General features: G+C 40.0%; 1 protein-coding gene across 6 annotated transcripts in view; it reads right to left on the bottom strand.

Moving 5' to 3' along the window:
• Window positions 1–19989, bottom strand: part of DAB1 (DAB adaptor protein 1) — a 1250022-nt gene that overhangs the window by 975385 nt on the left and 254648 nt on the right. For 5 of the 6 annotated variants that reach the window (XM_054667233.2, XM_063801480.1, XM_009458771.5 and 2 more), the window contains exon 2: window positions 1854–1929. The exons of the other annotated variant lie outside the window; for it this stretch is intronic. The gene's annotated coding sequence lies outside the window, so the exon portion shown is untranslated. The remainder of the gene's footprint in view (window positions 1–1853; window positions 1930–19989) is intronic. 6 annotated transcript variants of the gene reach the window in all.

Below are 19989 nucleotides of genomic sequence, written 5' to 3'. Positions count from 1 at the left end.
AAGTTGCATAATTTGTATACTGTTCAATTTTTAGTTAATCAGAGGCAATGCACTAACATGTATAAGTTCTTAAACCTTTCAGTATCATTCTTGTTTATCTGGAATAATTTAAGAGAAAATTAAATAGTCTGGTTACATGATCACCATAAGCATTATATGTATATAGATATTTTCACATAATTAGCAAATCTAATTTAAGAATTTATTCCGAATTTCTCATCCAGTGGGTAACAAATCCTGTAAGAACCATGAAATTTTTACAAAGAGTTCAAGAATATGAATACCATCAAATATTGTCTGTAAACTAAAAAAAAGTCCTACCAATATATCACTTTACATTTTTCAAATGTACTTTTAGAGCTTCACAAATGTTAATATATGTATGTTTTTAAAATTTACTTTTATTTATATATATATTTTTTGAGATAGGATCTCACTCTGTCACCCAGGCTGGAGTGCAGTGGAGCCATCTTGGCTCACCACAACCTCCACCTCCCAGGTTTAAGCAATTCTCGTGCCTCAGCCTCCCGAGTAGAATATATGTATGTTTTGATGTAATGTTTGTATTTACATAACATCCAAGTTCATTTAAAAATGACACTATACTATTCATTACAGCTTTTAGTTCTCATATCCAACAGATACCAAGTATAAGTATCCTCATGCATCACAAAACTTATTGATGTTAAAAAGGAGTCCTCAGTGTAAGGTAAGTTAAAAACTGCTTCTTTACATATAAGATTGTAAGGTACTTGAAACTATGCTGTTTCATTTGATTCTTGCAATCAAATCAACAATCATCATATAGTACTTTTGAGACCAGGATTCTACCTAGTTATTAACTTTCTGCTTTGTTAGGTTCTAGTTAAATGGGGATTTACACTCTTCTACTTTAGATCAGTTTTGTGCTTTAGATATTGCTATAGGCTGAATATTTGTGTCTCTCCAACATTCATTATTGAAATCCTAATCCACAATGTAATGGTATTAAGAGGTGGGGCCTTTAGTAAGTGATTAGGTCTTAGAGGTAAAGCCTTTATAAATGGAATTCATGCCCTTAATGGGAATCTAATGCGATGAAAGAGACTCCAGAAAGCTCTCTCACCTCTTCTACCATGTGAGGACACAGAGAGAAGACACCATCTATGAAATAGAAAGTGAGTTCTCACCAGACACCAAATCAGTTGGTGCCTTGATCTTGGACTTCCAGCCTCCATAACTATGAGAAATAATAGCTTGTTGTCTATAAGCCACCCTGTCTATGGTAGTTTGTTACAGCAACCTGAATGGACCAACACAAAGACTATAGTCAATAAATCCTAAAGGGGCAAAGAAAAATGGATCTCACCTAGAGGTGAGAGAGCTTGGCTTCAAGAGCAGCCAAAAAACACATGGTAGAGAATACTACAGCCACCAACATTTTCCTCCTTCAAAGGGTCAGCTTTGCCAGTGGGGGTCACCCTGAATCGCTGCAGTGGGAATAGCAACATGGAGAAAATGCCAATTTTCCCAGGGCTCCTTGCTGGGATATTCTGAAGCCACAATCAAATCTTTAATTTAAAACATGAGAAAAGGATATCTACGGCACTTGAGGAAAACTGCCATTGATGGGGACCCGCCACTTTTGGAGATAATTTCAGCTAAAATCAGCAGATTACCCAGAAGATACTATAGAAAGCTGGTGCTTAATCAACATGAATAAGAAATACTTTCCCTTTGAATCCAAAGCTCACAGTCACTCCATTTCAAATTCAACCTCTAAGATCTAAACTGGTTGTAGTAAACAAAGCTCTTAATCCATAGGAACTTTGATATCTTAGATTTCTGGTGCAATGACCTTTATGGAAACTCACCATGCAATTTTCAAATTATCTGTGTCCCTGAGGTCTGTCACAGATATCCAGAGCCTTCCAAGAAACCCACAATTTCCTATGAGAGACAAAAAAAACTTCATTGACTATGTAGATTGAAAATTAATTCCCCATAGGAAAAACAAATGTTATCTGAAAGCCCCCTGGACTTTACTACAGACCACAGAGCTACCATTTATTGTAGTGGTTTCAGGACATTTTTGCTTCTTTGAATCAGTTTGATCCTCATGACAATGAATCAGGGAGGTGGGTGTTACATCATCAGCCCCATTTACAGATGAGAAACAAAACCAGGGAGGCATTCTGAGAGGTCAGTTTGTCTAGGCATAAGCAAGGCAAGACTTGGATCTTTTGGCTTCATGAGAAGTGTTTTTTCTACTCTTTGCTGTCTGCCTTCAACAATTGCTGTGTTTCCCTTGACTTGGACAAAATTTGTCTATTGTTCACAAACTCCCTTATTTGCTTTCCTGCACACTGCCTGTGTCTACTTATGAGTGTCTTGAGCTGAAATGGGCAGACTTCCTACCTTGCCTTTGCTGAAGGTCAGCTGCTTATTCCTATTTCATCAGACCTGATTTTCATGACTATCCTTTGACAGTAACAACTAGCTAGGTCTAGAGTTCTGAAAAATTATAAGGTAGATGGTGTAGTGTGAGGGAAAGGGCCAGAAGGCCTAGATTCCAGCCTCAGCAATTCCACTTGCCAGCTTGGCAACATCAGGCCAGTTGTTAAACTCTTTGAGTCTCAGTTAACTCATCTGTAAGACAGGAATGATATTATCCCATCTCTATCACAGGAGTTTTGGGGAAAATGAAATGAGGTCAGAAATATCAAAGTATTTTACAAATTCTACATAGCTGAATTCTGTCAAAGGCATATAGTTATTTTGCATCTGGGATCACAAATCAAATGTCTTCAAGATATTTGTAAAGAAGTGTAGCAATAAAGTTTAGTAAAATTGTGAATGGTGGGTCTGAAATCCACAGAAGAGGGCAGGTCCCACCAATGGCAATATCTTTCATTATGTACCAATAATAATCAGTTAGCCAAACCAGATATACCTGCTAGTCAAATTTGGTTTATGAGGCATCAGTTTGTGAACCCCATTTCCACTACAATATCTCCCAAATTGTGGGCTACAGATCCCCCAAGGGGTTTTAGACTTATTTCAAATGGTCATAAATCTATATGCACACAAAACATTTCCTATCGCCTGAAAAAGCAATGCTATGTACATCCAGATGGTAGTATTTTAAAACTATAAGTAGATACTATTGTGATTAATAAAGTACACATTTATTCAAAAGCATAAGTTGATTCATTTTAACTTTTTGTTAATGTGTCATTCTCAATCAATAGGCACTAACCACATAAAACTTAGTCTCATGGTAGTTGGGAGAATAAACATCATTAAAATTTATTTTATTTTAATATTTTTATTTTTTAGAGACAGGGTTTCACTCTGATGTCCAGGCTGAAGTGTAATTGTACAATCATAGCTCACTGCAGCATTGAATTCCTTGGCTCAAGGGATCCTTCTGCCTCAGGCTCCCCAGTAACTAGGACTACAGGCATGAGCCACCATACCTGGTTAATGTTTTTAATTTTATTTTTTGTAGAGACAGAGTCTTGCTATGTTGCCCAGGCTGGTCTCGAACTCCTGGCCTCAAGTGGCCCTCCCACCTCAGCCTCCCCAAGTGCTGGGATTATTCCCATGAGTCACCACACACCTGGCCAATTTTTTCACCTAAAAGGGGACTTCATAAGCTTAGATGTTGGGAAACAACTCTGAAATACTTTCAAAGGGTATAAGTAAGTATAACTAGTTATATCAGCCAACAGAAGGTCTTCTCTTGAGATGGCCTCAGGATCTGATGCCAACTGGATTTGGAGAGAAAAACAAGAAAGAGCTATGTTTAGGAACACTTTCTGAGCAGCCAAGTCACTGGGAGCATCTCTTGATATAGGGACATAGGAAAGGTGTTCTTTGTGTGGGCCACAGAGGCCCTCACATTCACCTATAGCCTTAGTCAGCCATAGGTACACATGTTCCTGAGCATGTACACACACACAAACTAAGCTAGATTCTGCATATTTCTTCATGCACATACACAAACTAAGCTATATTCTGCATATTTCTTTTTTTTTTTTTTTTTTTTTTAAATTATACTTTAAGTTTTAGGGTACATGTGCACATTGTGCAGGTTAGTTACATATGTATACATGTGCCATGCTGGTGCGCTGCACCCACCAACTCGTCATCTAGCATTAGGTATATCTCCCAATGCTATCCCTCCCCCCTCCCCCCTCCCCACCACAGTCCCCAGAGTATGATATTCCCCTTCCTGTGTCCATGTGATCTCATTGTTCAATTCCCACCTATGAGTGAGAATATGCGGTGTTTGGTTTTTTGTTCTTGCGATAGTTTAACCATCATTCTCAGTAAACTATTGCATATTTCTTTAAACAGTGTACACTCCAATATGCACAAGTCCTGATCGCTGGAACCTATTTATGTTGCCTTATTTAGAAAAAATCTGTCTTTATAGATGTGATTAAGTAAAGGATTCTGAGATGGGGGGACTAGTATGAGTTATCCATGCAGACCCTAAATGTAAAAACAGGTATCCTAATCAGAGAGAGTAATAGGGAAATTTGACACATAGATATTTACACAAAGAGGAGGTGATGCGAAGACAGGGCAGAAAGAGATTTTAAGATATTGGCCTTGAAGATTGAAATGATGTGGCCACAAGCTAAGGAATGCCTGCAGCCACCAGAAGCTCAAAGAGGCAAGGACTGCGTTCTCCCCTAGAGCCTTCAGAGGCAATGCAGGCCTGCCAACACCTTGATTTAGGCCCAGTGAAATTGATTTGATACTTCTAGCCTCCAGAACAATGAGATAATAAATTTCTGTTGTTTTAAACCACCAGATTTGTGGCAATTTGTTACAGAAGCTGCAGGAAGCTAATACAATAAATATACATCTTCTAAACACATACTCTATACATGTACATTACATAGACATGTCAAATGTACATCAATTTTAAGTACACAAAGCCCTTAAACACAACAGATACATCTCCCTGAAAATGATACTTCTTATACACATCCTAAAACCTGGCATCACCATCTACCCTGTGACTCAAAAACCAGGGTGTTACTCTTGTTTCCCCTTGAAACCTGAATAAAGAGTCCTTTAACAAGTTCTTCTGGGTCTACCTTCAAAACATCCCCAATCTATTCACTTCTTTCCACATTCACTACTAGCGTTCTTCTCCAAGTCGCCATCATTTCTTTCCCAGACTTTTATATTAGCCTCCAAGCAGTCTCTGTCACCATCACCATTCTTGCCTCTCTATAGTGACTTCTCCAGATAATACCCAGCATAGTCTTTTAAAATCCTTAATGGGATCATTTCACTCTCTTACTACAGACCCTCCCAAAATGGATACTCAATTTTTCCAAATAAATCCAAACTCCTTACCATTTCATAAAACACCCAGTATGACCTGACCTTCTTCCCCCTCTCTGACCTTATTTCACCCCACCCCTGCCTCCTTGTCCTTGATTCAGGCTCACTAGCCTTCTTTCTGCTCATGAAACATGCCAAGCTCATTTCTGTCTCAGGGCAATTATGTTTGCTGTCCTCACAACCTCATCCCCAGATTTTCATTTGACTGTCTCCTCATTTAGATTTCAGCTCAGATGTCATCTCCTCAGAGAGAGCTTCCCTGCCCATCCCCAACTTCACCCCAATCACTCTCCATTTCATTACCCCATTTTATTTTCTTTGTTTAACACTGAGTGCCATTTTTAAGTCTTTGGGCATTTATTGAATTGTGTCTCATCTACCTCCCCTCACTCAAATAAAAGTGCCATGAAAGCAGTGACTATGTCTTGTTCACTGGTGTATCTCTGGAGTCTACAACAGCACCAGCATATGATGGACACAAATACTTACCAATTTAATGAATGGCTCTCAACTTTGGTTTAGAATGTTATATATATATAGATATATAGATAGATAGATAGATATAATACCAATTCCTAGGTGCCGTCTTAGACATCCTGAATTGGAAATTTTAGGCAGCAAGACTCCACAATTTATATATTGAAAAAGACCCCTAGGTGATTTGACAGGTAGCCAGAATTGAAAGCCACTGACTTAAACACCTAATCAATGTGCATATGCGTTACATCCATACCCATGGCCCACATGCATATGTCTTGCACATATATCTTCCATACCAGATATCATCTACACATTTATGTGTCCACTGTTTTTACACATTTGTTATGTATACCACATACAAAAATACTCCATATATGATTATTATCCATAATATATAGATATATAGTAATCCATATATAGAGTAATTCCTATTATAGCAAAACTGCCATTTCCTGACTGTCTACTTTATGCCAGGTACTGCAACTGGTGTATAGCTTGGAGATACAAAGGCCTAGTCCCAGCTTTAAAAAAAACTCACAGCCTACAATAACTGCTATGGACTGAATGTTTGTATTCCCCTCAAATTCATGTGTCGAAATCTTAACCCCCAATATGATGACATTAGGAGGTGGGACCTTCGGGAGATTAAGTTGTGAAGTTGGAGCCCTCATGAATAGGATTAGTGCCTTTACCTTTAAAAGACACAAAGACATAATGAGAGGACAACCAACAGCAAAACCAGAAAGTGAGTCCTCACCAGACACTAGATGTGCCAGCACCTTGATATGGACTTCCCAGCCTCCAGAACCATGAGAAACAAATGTCTGTTGTTTAACTCACCCAACTGTGATAATATATTACAGTAGCCTGAACTCACTAAGACAATCACTGAAGCAGACCACTGCAATCCAAGGTGTTGAGTGTTTAAAGAGGGCAATACTGAACCCTGTGGGGATACAGATAGGAAAGCAAAAGACTGTTAGACTGACAAAGTCATATTCCAATTGTAGCAGGCAAAACATGACTTGTGCCCTGAAGGATAGAAGTTATTTAGGCCAGGAGGAGTAATGAAAAGGGAATGGTACTTGATGCAAGGGAAAAGAAGGTGCAAGATATAGCAGCTAGGTTGTATGGTTTGTATAGGGATATGCAAATTATTTAATTTACTTGTTTATTAAACAGAAGTTTGACTGCTTATCATGTCTCAGGTACTATGCTAAATACAGCTGAGAACAAAGGCCCAGACTCATGACACCAGAATCTCTAAGGGTGGGATCCGATGAAATGTATTATAAAACTTTCTAGATGATTACGATGCACAGCAGGGTTGAGAACCACTGGTCTAGATGAATTCACTTTGCTGGCTTCCACAGAAAAGAAGTAAAGGGACTGACTGAATAAAAACCAAGCTGTCCAGTCCGTAACACTACAAATGTGCTTTTGACAAACTTAAGGACTTCAAAGACAATTGCCAATTCATCCTTACCTACTAAGGGCAGCCAGCAATACTTCCAAGAACTATAGTGCTGTCAACATCGGAGACTTCTTTGCTCCAGTTGGGTCACTGTTCACCGAATCCCTGACCTGGGCAAGTTGGTGCAAGGCACTTCTTGGCAACACCAAGTCTTAGAGCACCAAGCCCCCCAAGATGGAGGGCCGTATAACCTTGGGACCAGGAGCTTCAGACTTCGTGGACTAGGTTGAAATTTTAAAGAACTGGGGGCTTCTCTGGTTTTTCATTTCCCTGGATTGCACTCTGAAAGTTGGGTCAGAACTAGCCCATCTCCCTTCCGGCTCTCAGGCTACCTCACATGATAGAAAGCAGTGCACCACTCAGCAGCCACCACCAAACCATCTCAGTAATAACAGGTTCACCTCCTCTGTCTCCTTCATTTGAGGGGAAATATTGCCTGAGGCACAAGCAAAGCTTCAAATTGATTTAATTTAAAATTTCAAACTGCTGTATGCAGCTTTGCTCGACTGCCATCTGCTTTTCCAGTATGCAATGACACCAAGCCTGTTTTTATTGTGTTTGCTCAACCAAGTCCACCAGTGAAATATTAATAATTTCCCCAGCGTCTGGTTGGTTTGCATGCTTGGGATGATATCCAAACATTCATCAGGCTCATCAAAGTTATGAGCAAAATAATTTTTCTCCTTAAGCGGGAAGGGGAGGAGGGATCTGGATTTTTATTAGTGGTGCATATCACTATGTGACACTTTTAGCTTTCTCTGCACCGAAAAAGAAAGCAACTGCATTGCTTCTGGCCCCAACATTAGATATACTTTCTCTGTAGAGAGGTAGTTTTTCAGCCAAGCAAGGAAATAAGTAATCTGTGAAGATGTAAAATGGGTGCCATCCCTAATGCCTCTCTTTGCCTCACTCATCACATGCAATTTGACATTAAGTCTTGTTGAGTCTGTCATTATTCTTGGGTTCATTTCCTTCTCTCCATTACCACTGCCACTGTTTTAATCCAGATCCTTGCCAAGTAATCTGGATTACCACAATAAGATGCCTCTGGTCTCCTAACACTCATGAAATCAGTTTCCCTTTCCTCTCCCAATCACCAGAAATGGAGTTTGTAACTTTCAACATGATTTCATCAGTCATTTGCTCCAAACTCTTCCATGGCTCCCCACTGCCCTATCCTAAGGTCCACATTCTTTTGTACAGGTTACAATGCTTGTTTCTCCCTCCATTTCCACTCTAGTATCCTATGCCTCAGCCAATAAGTATTCTCCTGGGGCAACAAACCCACTCCTGCCCACTGGTGTTTGTTCAAGAGAGATCTATAGAGAATTCCACACAATGATTAGCTAATAGCATAGTTCCAGAAAGGATGGCTGTCATTATTGTCACCCTTATTTTTTAAAAAACAGAGATATCCAGATCACCCTGATTAATCCCTGTCTTCATTAAAGGCATTCCTCTCCTCTTTAGAGGAAGAAAAGAATAGACTGACTTCATTTGTTTCCTTCAATTTGGGGCCAGGAAAGAATGGGTCCAACCCGCAACATTGTAGATAAGAGGCCACATTGCAAAGTTGTTAAGAGCTCTGCAACAAGACATCCAGGTTAAAATGCCGACTCTGCCACTTACTAATCAATAGATTTGAACACTAAGAATAGAATTTGGCACATAGTGAACACTCAGTTAGCAATGGAGTAATAAGTCTAATATATACACATCTCTGAAAGCAGAACACAGATTTGTACATTCTCAAAGGGACCACAGGTTCTCACCATACAATGCCTTTGCTGACGACATTCCCCCGGACCCACCACAAGAATTGCCTTCATCCATAATTATCCACCTGGAGAAAGGCTGTGTCTTCTTTAAGAACCAGATGAGATAAGTGAACTCCCATTCACAATTGCTACAAAGAGAATAAAATACCTAGGAAAACAACTTACAAGGAATATGAAGGACCTCTTCAAAGAGAACTACAAACCACTGCTCAACGAAATAAGAGAGGACACAAACAAATGGACAATCCTTCCATACTCATGGATAGGAAGAATGAATATCGTGAAAATGGCCATACTGCCCAAAGTAATTTATAGATTCAATGCCATCCCCAACAAGCTACCACTGACTTTCTTCACAGAATTGCAAAAAAAATTACTTTAAAGTTCATATGGAACCGAAAAAGAGCCTGCATAGCCAAGAAAATCCTGGGCAGGAAGAACAAAGCTGGAGGCATTATGCTACCTGACTTCAAACTACACTACAAGGCTACAGTAACCAAAACAGCATGGTACTGGTACCAAAACAGACATATAGACCAGTGGAACAGAACAGAGACCTCAGAAATAACACCACACATCTACAACAATCTGATCTTTGACAAACCTGAAACAAACAAGCAATGGGGAAAAGATGCCCTATTTAATAAATGGTGCAGGGAAAACTGGCTAGTCATGTGCAGAAAACTGAAACAGGACCCCTTCCTTACACCTTATATAAAAATCAACTCAAGATGGATCAAAGACTCAAACGTAAGACCCAGAACCATAAAAATCCTAGAAGAAAACCTGGGCAATACCATTGAGGACTCAGGCACCGGAAAAGACTTCATGTCTAAAACACCAAAAGCAATGGCAACAAAAGCCAAAATTGACAAATGGGATCTAATTAAACTAAACAGCTTCTGCACAGCAAAAGAAACTATCATCAGAGTCAACAGGCAACCTACAAAATGGGAGAAAAATTTTGCAATCTATCCATCTGACAAAGGGCTAATATCCAGAATCCACAAAGAACTTAAACAAATTTACAAGAAAAAAACAAACAACCCCATCAAAAAATGGGCAAAGGATATGAACAGACACTTCTCAAAAGAAGACATTTATGCAGCCAGCAGACATATGAAAAATGCTCATCATCACTGGTCATTATGGAAATGCAAATCAAAACCACAATGAGATACAATCTCATGCCTAGAATGGTGATCATTAAAACATCAGGAAACAACAGATGCTGGACAGGATGTGGAGAAATAGGGATGCTTGTACATTGCTGGTGGGAGTATAAATTAGTTCAACCATTGTGGAAGACAGTGTGGTGATGCCTCAAGGATCTAGAACTAGAAATACCATTTGACCCAGCAATCCCATTACTGGGTATATACTCAAAGAATTACAAATCATTCTACTGTAAAGACACATGCACACATATGTTTATTGCAGCACTATTTACAATAGCAAAGACTTGGAACTAACCCAAATGTCCATCAATAATAGACTGGATAAAGAAAATGTGGCACATATACACCATGGAATACTATGCAGCCATAAAGAAAGGATGAGTTCATGCCCTTTGCGGGGACATGGATGAAGCTAAAAACCATCATTCTCAGCAAACTATCACAAGAACAGAAAACCAAACACCACATGTTCTCACTCATAAGTGAGAGTTGAACAACGAGAACACATAGACATAGGGAGGGGAACATCACAGACCAGGGCCTATGGGGGATGGGGGGCTAGGGGAGGGATAACACTGGGAGAAATACCTAATGTAGGAGACAGGTTGATGGGTGCCAGCAAACCACCGTGGCATGTATATACCTATGTAACAAACCTGCACGTTGTGCACATGTACCCGAGAACTTAAAGTATAATTTTAAAAATACAATAATACATAAATAAAATAAAATAAGAAAGAATCAGATGAGAAGTCACTTCCTCCAGCATGCCTTGACAGGCATATAATGGAATGGGATTTGGTGTCTGGCTTTGAATTGCAGCATTATCACTTGCTATCTACATTATGTTAAGTACATTGATAACCCACCTGAGTCTCATTTTACTCATCTGTAAAATGGGGATAAAATTAGCCTTCCTGCAGGTTGGTTATGTGTCCCACTCAATACATTTTGATTCCCCTAATTCCTTCTTTAGATCCCTAATGTCAGTGGAATTTATTTAAACCCTCTTCTGAGCTCCCCCTAAAATTTACACACTTCTATTATTCTATAATTCCTCTATTTTATGAACAAAAAGAAAGGACTTGTTCATATCTTGAGTAGATTATTTTGACCTTGTCTGACCAGTGCCTCTCTGTCCAGTCTTGGTCTCTAGATTTCTATTTACTCAGAGTCATGATCTAACCAATACATATCAGATCAAGGCACTCTCCTCAGAGCAACCATTGATTGAATCCCTTCATCCATAAATCAAGTTCAAACTGCTTGGAATGCTATTTAAAGTTCATAATGCTATTTAAAGTTCATGGCAAGCTGGCCATGCCAACCCCAACTCCAACCACTACCACACACTCTCAGTAATTACTGTCCCTATTGTCCCCAGAATCAGCCATGGACTCTAAGCTCTGACTCAAGAGTCATCTCTACATGGAATGCTCTTTTATTACCTTCTCATCAACTGAAATTCTACCCCAATATCTAAGGTCTAGGTGAAATATCCCCCACTTTTCCCAAGCACTTCCTTATCTCCACTCTTCCCCATCTCCCAACAATTGGGAACAATGAAATAAATTAACAAATGGGGAGAATGACATCTCTTAGCCACCAATTAGTAAATGGAAAAAATGGGTTTCAAATTAGAAGTTTCTCATTCTAATGCACCCACTCATGCTTTCTTGCCCCTATCCCATGTTGCTTCTCCACCCTCTTCACTCCTATACCCATAACAGCAAGGAACTCCAGAATGCTCAGATACCGTAGGTGTCTGAAACTGTTAGTCTTGTAGAGTCATCTGCTTCTTTGCTTCTCTTTCCATTCCTGATAAAATGGATATGAAATGGCATATGATGCAATGGGGCAGTTTTATATGTTGCTGGCAGAAATGTAAGTGGAGGGAATTTCTGGAAAGCAATTCGGCAGTATGTATTAAAAGTCTGCAAAATAGTCATAGTTTTTACTTAGTCATTCCTTTTCTGTAAATCTGTTTTAATAAACTAGTAAAAAGTAACTCTCTCTCTCTCTACATGTATATATGTATATATATATATACACACACACACATAGATATAGATAGATAAACATATATATATATGAATATAAAGAGATAGATATATACATACATACAAGGATAATATGACAGGGAAAGTTCAAAATTAGCCTAAATGCTTAAAAATACATAAATAGAAGTATTTAAAAACTTCAATTCTAGAGTCAGAGAGAACAAACCTAGCTCTACTTTATAATACTTATATTATCTTAGGTACATTATTTAACCTTTCTGTTCATTATTTGCCTCATCTGTATACTCATCTCTATAAAGGCATACTAAAATCTACTTCATAGGCTTACCATGAGGATTGAAAGAGATTTTATAGGGAAAGGATATAACTCACAGTCTAATACATTAAATGTTCTCAATAAATATAAGTGAAGAAGGAGGAGGAGGAAGAGGAAGAAAAGAAAGAGGAGGAAAAGAAGGAGGAGGAGAATAATTAGGAGAGATAGCCACTGTCTAGACTACTGTGCAGTTCTTAAGCATTATGTTAATAGAGTTTGAATTAATAATATGAAAAATAAATTAATGGTCAGTGAAAAGGCATGATTCTAAATTGTATGTACAGCAGTAATCCAATAAAATAAAAAATTGTAGAAAAATATCAAAAGAAGATGTGCTTAATGTCAATAGTTATGCCTCAGTGATGAGACTACGCACATGTGTATAGGGGGTTGTAATCTTTCAATATCCTGGCTTTATATATTTTTTGCCTGCTTGTGACTATCCATGCCCAAATAGTATCATGGATATCCTGAATGACATGGCAAAAATCACATCATAATTGTCCTCCATCTCTGTTGCCCCCTGACATAAATTCAGTGCTGAGCAAATGAGCCTTTTGGATTGAACAGGCAGCATTGTCTCCATTATTGCACAAGTTATTTCTATTGCAGATGCCCAAGCTAGTGCCTAGAACAGGATACTGTTCAATAAATGTGAGTTTCCTTTCTCTTAACCCACTTGCTTTTCTGCTTTATTCTAAAATTTCCAAACTGTTTGGGAATAAAATAAGTGACTCTAAAAGCCCATGCCATCACTAGCTTCTATGTAACAGCTAACTGCATACTGCCTTTGGATCAACTGGCAACAGGCTCTGTGACAGAAACACTGGTCTACAGAGTTGCCCCGGAAAATGGGACTGTGTTTTACCTAGCAGGGAGCATTTTTCAGGTAATAAGGTAGGGAAAATAGTTTGGCCCTTTCCTCAGGGGAAGTGGTTTTATCCTGGTGGCCTATTTGAGTTAGATTTAACTCTTTTTCCATTTACTTATTCGGTATTCATTGGGTGGGCAGCTACCATGTGCCAGGCGTTGAGGATGCAAAGGTAAATTGTCCTTTAGAACAGAACCCATTTTAGGTAAATCACCCACATGAAGCAGAGAAGTCAATTGTGTGATTCACTTAATGACAAGCAATGGCTGCACTTGTCTAGCATATATTTGACATTAATAGTATAATAGGACTAGTGGACATAGCCCAGGTGGCTTTAGAATTGGACAATTCAAATCCCACCTCTGTTCCTTCTTAGGTATCTGACATTGTGTCTGTTTCCTCATAAACTGCAATGCCAAGCTGGTGTCAGGATGTGAGCTCATCTATGGCTATTACTTTGCAAGCCCAATGCCTGACCAACAAGCAGTGGTTAGTGTCAGTCTTTTTATTGTGGTTTCAGTATCTTTAAGAAACCCTGCTACACATGAGGAAGAAGCATGCACCTCATCAAAGCTGCCCTCAAGGAAGCAAAATTCTCTATCATAACTAAGTCGGTTGATTCCTCATTTTTCTCCTTCCATTCATTGCCTTCTGCTACTGGTTACTGATTTTAGTTTCTGTTTCATGGCTTCAATTCTGGCCCTTCATCCTCTCACAGAGGATGGGGAAATACGTAAGATGATAATTAACCTTTCTTTTTTCTGAGCTTTGTAAGCCTGGCACTGAGTTCAACACTTTCACCAATATTTTCTCATTTAATCTTCATGCTGGGCTTGAGGTAGGTATTGTGGTTCTACTTTGCCAAAGAGAAAATGAAGGCTCAGAGAGAATGTGAGACCTGAGGTCATAGAGCTGTTAAATTGTGGAGCTGGGTTGCAGCCAGATCTGTTTGAGTCCAATTCCTGCTCTTACAGTGTACGGTGAAGCCTCGTGTCCATTCTCATTACTCAATTAGGTCATTGGTCATTCCTCTTTAGGAAGGCAAAACACAGACAGAGTTAAGTCTTCAAAATGCTCAATCTCTCTGAATCAGATTTATGACACCCAAGATGTACACATTCACTAAATTTGGAGGTCAAAGCAGCCTTGGCCTTCAACATATTAAATAAAACAGAGATCTTGAGAACTTTCATGACTTGTTCAAGCCCACATATAAAGCTTGTGGTAGAATAAGAACCAGAAAGGGTCTCTTCCCAAACATAGGAACATCACCCTTATTTAAAGTCGCACTGAAAGATTCAGGGGTGAAATCTGGCCAACATTTTCTGGGCATTGAGTGACGGGAATCCCAGGCGGCCAATGAGCTCACTGGGCAGAGTAGAAGAGGACCATAGCCTGGGCACAGAACTGCCTGCAAAAGGACCCACATGAATGCTAAATAGCTCTCCTGCAGCCAGGAAGCAAAAGCAAACTGAGGTCCTCATGCAACTGAAAAGCAAGGCAGTAAGGACACATGTATGTGTCATAACAAATTAAGAGTCACTGAGTGAGGACCCCAGCACCGCTATTCCTGCAGCAGGATCTGCCACTGGTCCCACGTCAGCAACTGGAGGCTGTCTCACACAGGGACTTGAAAATAGAATGTCTTGCAAATATTTTCTTTCTAAAATCTCCTTGCAGAAGCCTCCTTATTCTTTCATAATCACCACAAAGCAATCCTCAGTCAAGTACTAAAGTAAATTCAAAGCAATTAGAGTGTCTATCTACAGTGAGCCCGAAATGTGTTTGCAGTGGTTCTCCGGGAAATGGCTTGGCGTACATTTTCCCCAGAATAGTGCTATTTGTGTAAAGAAGATGCTGCTCATACCCAATGTATAAAAACATACACACGCGCACATGCACATGTGCACACACACATTTACTATGACAAATGGATGCAACATCTCAAGAGTAAAATATTGTGTGGTGGGTTACAAGCCAAAGCAAGGCAGCCCCGCTCCAGTAAGCACTTATAAATTGTTGTAAAAAATATCAAGAAATAGGAGCTCGTCTTGGTAATATAACAGTTGCAGGATTTCAGGGCCCAGGACTAGCAGAAAGAAAGAAAGAAAGAAAGAAAGAAAGAAAGAAAGAAAGAAAGAAAGAAAGAAAGAAAGAAAAAGAAAGAAAGAAAGGAAGGAAGGAAGGAAGGAAGGAAGGAAGGAAGGAAGGAAGGAAGGAAGGAAGGAAGGAAGGAAGGAAGGAAGGAAGGAAGGAAGGAAGGAAGGAAGGAAGGAAGGAAGGAAGGAAGGAAGGGAAGGAAGGAAAGATTAAACAGCCAAACCCATTGCTTCAAATATCTGCTGGATCTCTAGGGTGGTCTTGTGTTTCTAATTAATATTTCCCCCTAATTACAATCGTGATGGTAAGTGTGTTAAATGCAAAACTCACTCCTTTCTTCACCACAGAGCTATTGGGGGAGAGGAGGCAGGCACTCTAGGAGGAAGGCTGGCCAGCTTCATTGTGATGCAAAAGAATGCAACAATTAAGAATATAATTTTGGGAGATGTCAGCAGCCTAATTACTCATAGGGCTTCCAGCAAATTAAGCAGTAGGTGAATTAGCTCATTTAATGAGATCTAGAATTTGGAGGCAAGTTACTTTTACTTTGCATTTGAGAAACAAATGTCTCTACTACATGTTAATAATTTGGGCACCCCAACATGCAATTAGCTCAACAGATTCTGTGAAAGCATAAAGGTCAGTTGCCTAAAAGGATCTGTAAGTCAGTTAAATTGCATTTATCTGCTCCCTGAATACCCTCTCTCTCCTCTTCTGTTTCTTTTCTTCCCAAATGTAGTCGTCCAACTTGGAGAGCATAGAGTTCAATAAAGGGGCTTTGGAAACTACAGCTTTCAGAAAAGGGTTAAAGGAGGCACAGTGGAAATTGCATTGAAAACCTGCTTTAGTTGTTGTTGGTTTTTTTTTTTTTTTTTTTTTTTTTTTGAGATGGAGTCTCACTCTGTCACCCAGGCTATAGCACAGTGGCATGATCCTGGCTCACTGCAACCTCCGCCTCCCAGGTTCAGGTGATTCTCCTGCCTCGCCTCTCGAGTAGCTGGGATTACAGGCGCACGCCACCAGGCCCAACTAATTTTTGTATTTTCAGTAGAGACGGGGTTTCACCAGTTTGACCAGGCTGATCTCAAACTCCTGACCTCAAGTAATCCACCCGCCTTGGCCTCCCAAAGTGCTGGGGTCGCAGGTGTGAGCCACCACACCCGGCCTGCTTTAGTATCTTAATACCTCTCTAATCCTTTGTTTCTGTGTTTGTAATGCGGAAATAATGACACTCATATTACAATTTTTCTATGTACTAGTCAAATTTCTTTACAAGATGGTATTCCTTGAAGACAGGAAATGTGGTATTTATCTCTGTTTCTTAGCACCTATCACTGTGCCTGGAACATGTTTGTGTCACCCCAAAATTCATGTGTCGAAATCCTAACCCCCAAGGTTATAGTATTAGGAGGAGGTAAGGCCTTCGAGAGGTGATTAGCATTAACACCAACTTCTGTGCCTAGAACATAATATACGCTTAATACATATATTAAATAAAGATTAATTCAAAGGAATAGGTGAATAAATAACTGGTGTAAGGAGTCAAGGAGAGAAAAATATAAAGTTTCCAACGTGGTCCCTGACTCACAGTAGACCCTCAAGAAAGAAAAAAAAAAATGGCTGTGAGTATTAGCCACACTGGAGTCTGAGTTAGGCTTTGTGAAGAAGGAAGAGTCAAAGTGTCCCGGACAGAGTTGTCTTGTGACCTAATAGCGGAGAAAATAAGATGTGTGGTCAGTGTTCTTCATATGTCACACAAGCACAGAGACTCAAATGCTGCCCAAGACTCAGGGACTCTCAGTGTACTCAGAAAGGGTGTGAACAACCTAAGTGATCACACCATGCACCAGAGACTCTGCAAGGAGCTTCCCATCTATCAGGATGTTTTATCCTAACAGCCCTATGAGATAGGTATTGTTATCCTTTCTTTTTATAGATGATGCAGCTGAAGCTCAGAGAGATTAACCAACATGTTCAAACTGACACAGTTGATCATACACATTTCTAGGCATTCAATACCCTTCACACTTGACACAGAGGCCAGTATAGGACACACCAAGCTATCTTGTAATTGTTGCTCAGCTCTGCCCTCAACCTGGGAGCTAAAACGGGGAGGAGGAAAAGGAATCACCTAGCCTTGACTCTCACTGCTATGGCCTGAATGTTTGCGTGCCTGCAAAATTCATATATTGAAATCCTAACCCCTGAGGTGATGGTATTGGAGGAGGTGGGGCCTTTGGGAAGTGATTAGGTCATGAGGGTAGAGTCTTCTTGATTGGGATTAATGCCCTTATAAAAAAGACCCCAGAGTGCTCCCTTACCTATTCTACCACTTGAAGATACAGCAAGAATGTGCCATCTATGAGCCAGAAACCAGGCCCTGACAAGACACTGAATCTGCCTTGATCTTGAATTTCCCAGCCTTTAGACATGTACAAAATACATTTCTATTATTTCCAAGCCACCCAGTCTATGGTATTTTATGATAGCAGCCACAATGGACTAAGACACCCATTCTGTCTTCTCTGCAGTCTCCCTTACAGAGGACCACGTGTTCTCCGCTGCTTTACCTTCTCATCTAACATTAAATGAGAAACCACAATTCAGGAAGTCCTTTGGTTTGTGAAACAGAACTGAAGGCTTCCTCTTTTTTGACCTTATCAGGAAAGTGTCTTCCAAAGTCATTTCTTGAGGCTAACTCCAAAGCCACGTCCTCTCCATGGCCCTCCACAGAGAACGTTCTATCTCTCAAAGGCTTTAGTAACCATTATTATTCAAATTATAATTAGCTACCACTTATTAACTGTTTACTACAGGCTGGACCCTGGGCCCTACATTCGTTGTCTTATTTCTCACTAAAATCCACATGAGATAGTTACTATTATTACCCTTAATTCATAGGTAAGTATACGAGGTCAGAGACTTTAAATGAATTGTTCAAGGTCACTCAGCTTGTAAGGGGTAGTGCTGAAAATGTCACATCAGGTTTTCTGACCCCAGGGCCCATGCACTAACTGTTCTATATTGACTTTGTTGGATGGCTCTGATAGTTACAAAAATATTTTTAAAATAGAACTAAAACCTGTCCTGAAACTTCCAACCATCAGGTTTCTTTCTCTGAAACCATAGAGAACAAATCAGCCCCATTTATAGGACGCTCTTCAGATAATGGGAACTCCAGCTCCCTGCACAGCATCAGCCCTTCCAGCAGACAATTCTTCCCAGCCACATAGACACATCTGGGTTCTATTTTCTATAATGGTAACTTACAGTTTGTGAGTCTATTGTTATTTTTACCTTTTGTGTGAGGTATTTCACTGATATGATCTCACTCAACCCACCACGATGTTATGAAGGTAGTATTGGTTCCCTAGTTACAAAGAAGAGCAAGCTGGGGCATAGGAAGGTGAAGTTTATTGTCCAAGGTCAAAGGTTACCAAGTAGCACAGCTGAGATCCCCAAGATTCAAACTGAAGTGTGCCAACAGTTAAGACATGTGCTCTTTCCACTGTGGTATGAAACCTTTTTGAATGAATGAATAAACCATACGTGGCAGAGTGTGATAAGCACCTTAAGAGAGGTCCAAACGAATGCTAAAGGTGCTCAGCTCTGAAATGGAGATGACTTCTTTCCCACCAAGTCTTCAGTGAGGCTGCACTAATTACCATTTATATAAGATGCCTGCCTGCCTCTGCTGGCGCTCAGAGAGAAGTTTTAATTTGCTGGTGAAGGAGTTGGGGGAGGGAATGGAGAGTGCTGTGAAGTGTCCCCCCCAAAGTGAGAGGGTTTTTGTTTTTTTTTTTTTTTTTCAGGAAAACATTGGTCGGTTACTAATGGAGAAGAAGAAAAAGCAACAAAGACAACGAGTATAATTGGGATGCGATCGCATGCCTGGAGCATCTGGTGGGCAGGATTCACTCGTCCTTTCCTTTTTGAGATTGCAATTAAGTAGATAATATGAGAGAGAACTGACAATTGTGTTGTCCCTACTGAGCTTGGGGCCAGGTGTGTACTTAGGAACCCAATCCCACCCAGAAGAGACTCATCTATGTTAACACTAAGGATGCCCTGGAGGAGGTCCTGACCACATACATGCGGCCGTTGGTTGATTTCAGCTTTGCAAGCAGCGTAGTGAGAAAACCAAAAGCTTGTCCTATCCAGACTGAGCTTGCCAGGGAAGCAGAGGCCTGAGGTTACTTAACGAGAGGCAGGCTGCCAGAGTGGAGACACAGGGCATGTACAATCATAAAAACCTGCGTACCAATTCTGCCCCCCCACTCACTCTATGGCTGTGTCACCCTGGCAAGTGACTTAACCTCTCTGATCTTCTTTTCCTCACCTATAAAATGGGGAAAATGAAATGTATCTCAGATTGGGGATTCGAAGGTTTCAAATGACCATTTAGGTAAACTTCCTGGCACATAG

Source organism: Pan troglodytes, chromosome 1, assembly GCF_028858775.2.
Source record: "Pan troglodytes isolate AG18354 chromosome 1, NHGRI_mPanTro3-v2.0_pri, whole genome shotgun sequence".
NCBI lineage: Eukaryota > Metazoa > Chordata > Mammalia > Primates > Hominidae > Pan > Pan troglodytes.
Note: the sequence above shows the minus strand (reverse complement) of the source record. Positions and strands in the feature narration are given on the sequence as shown.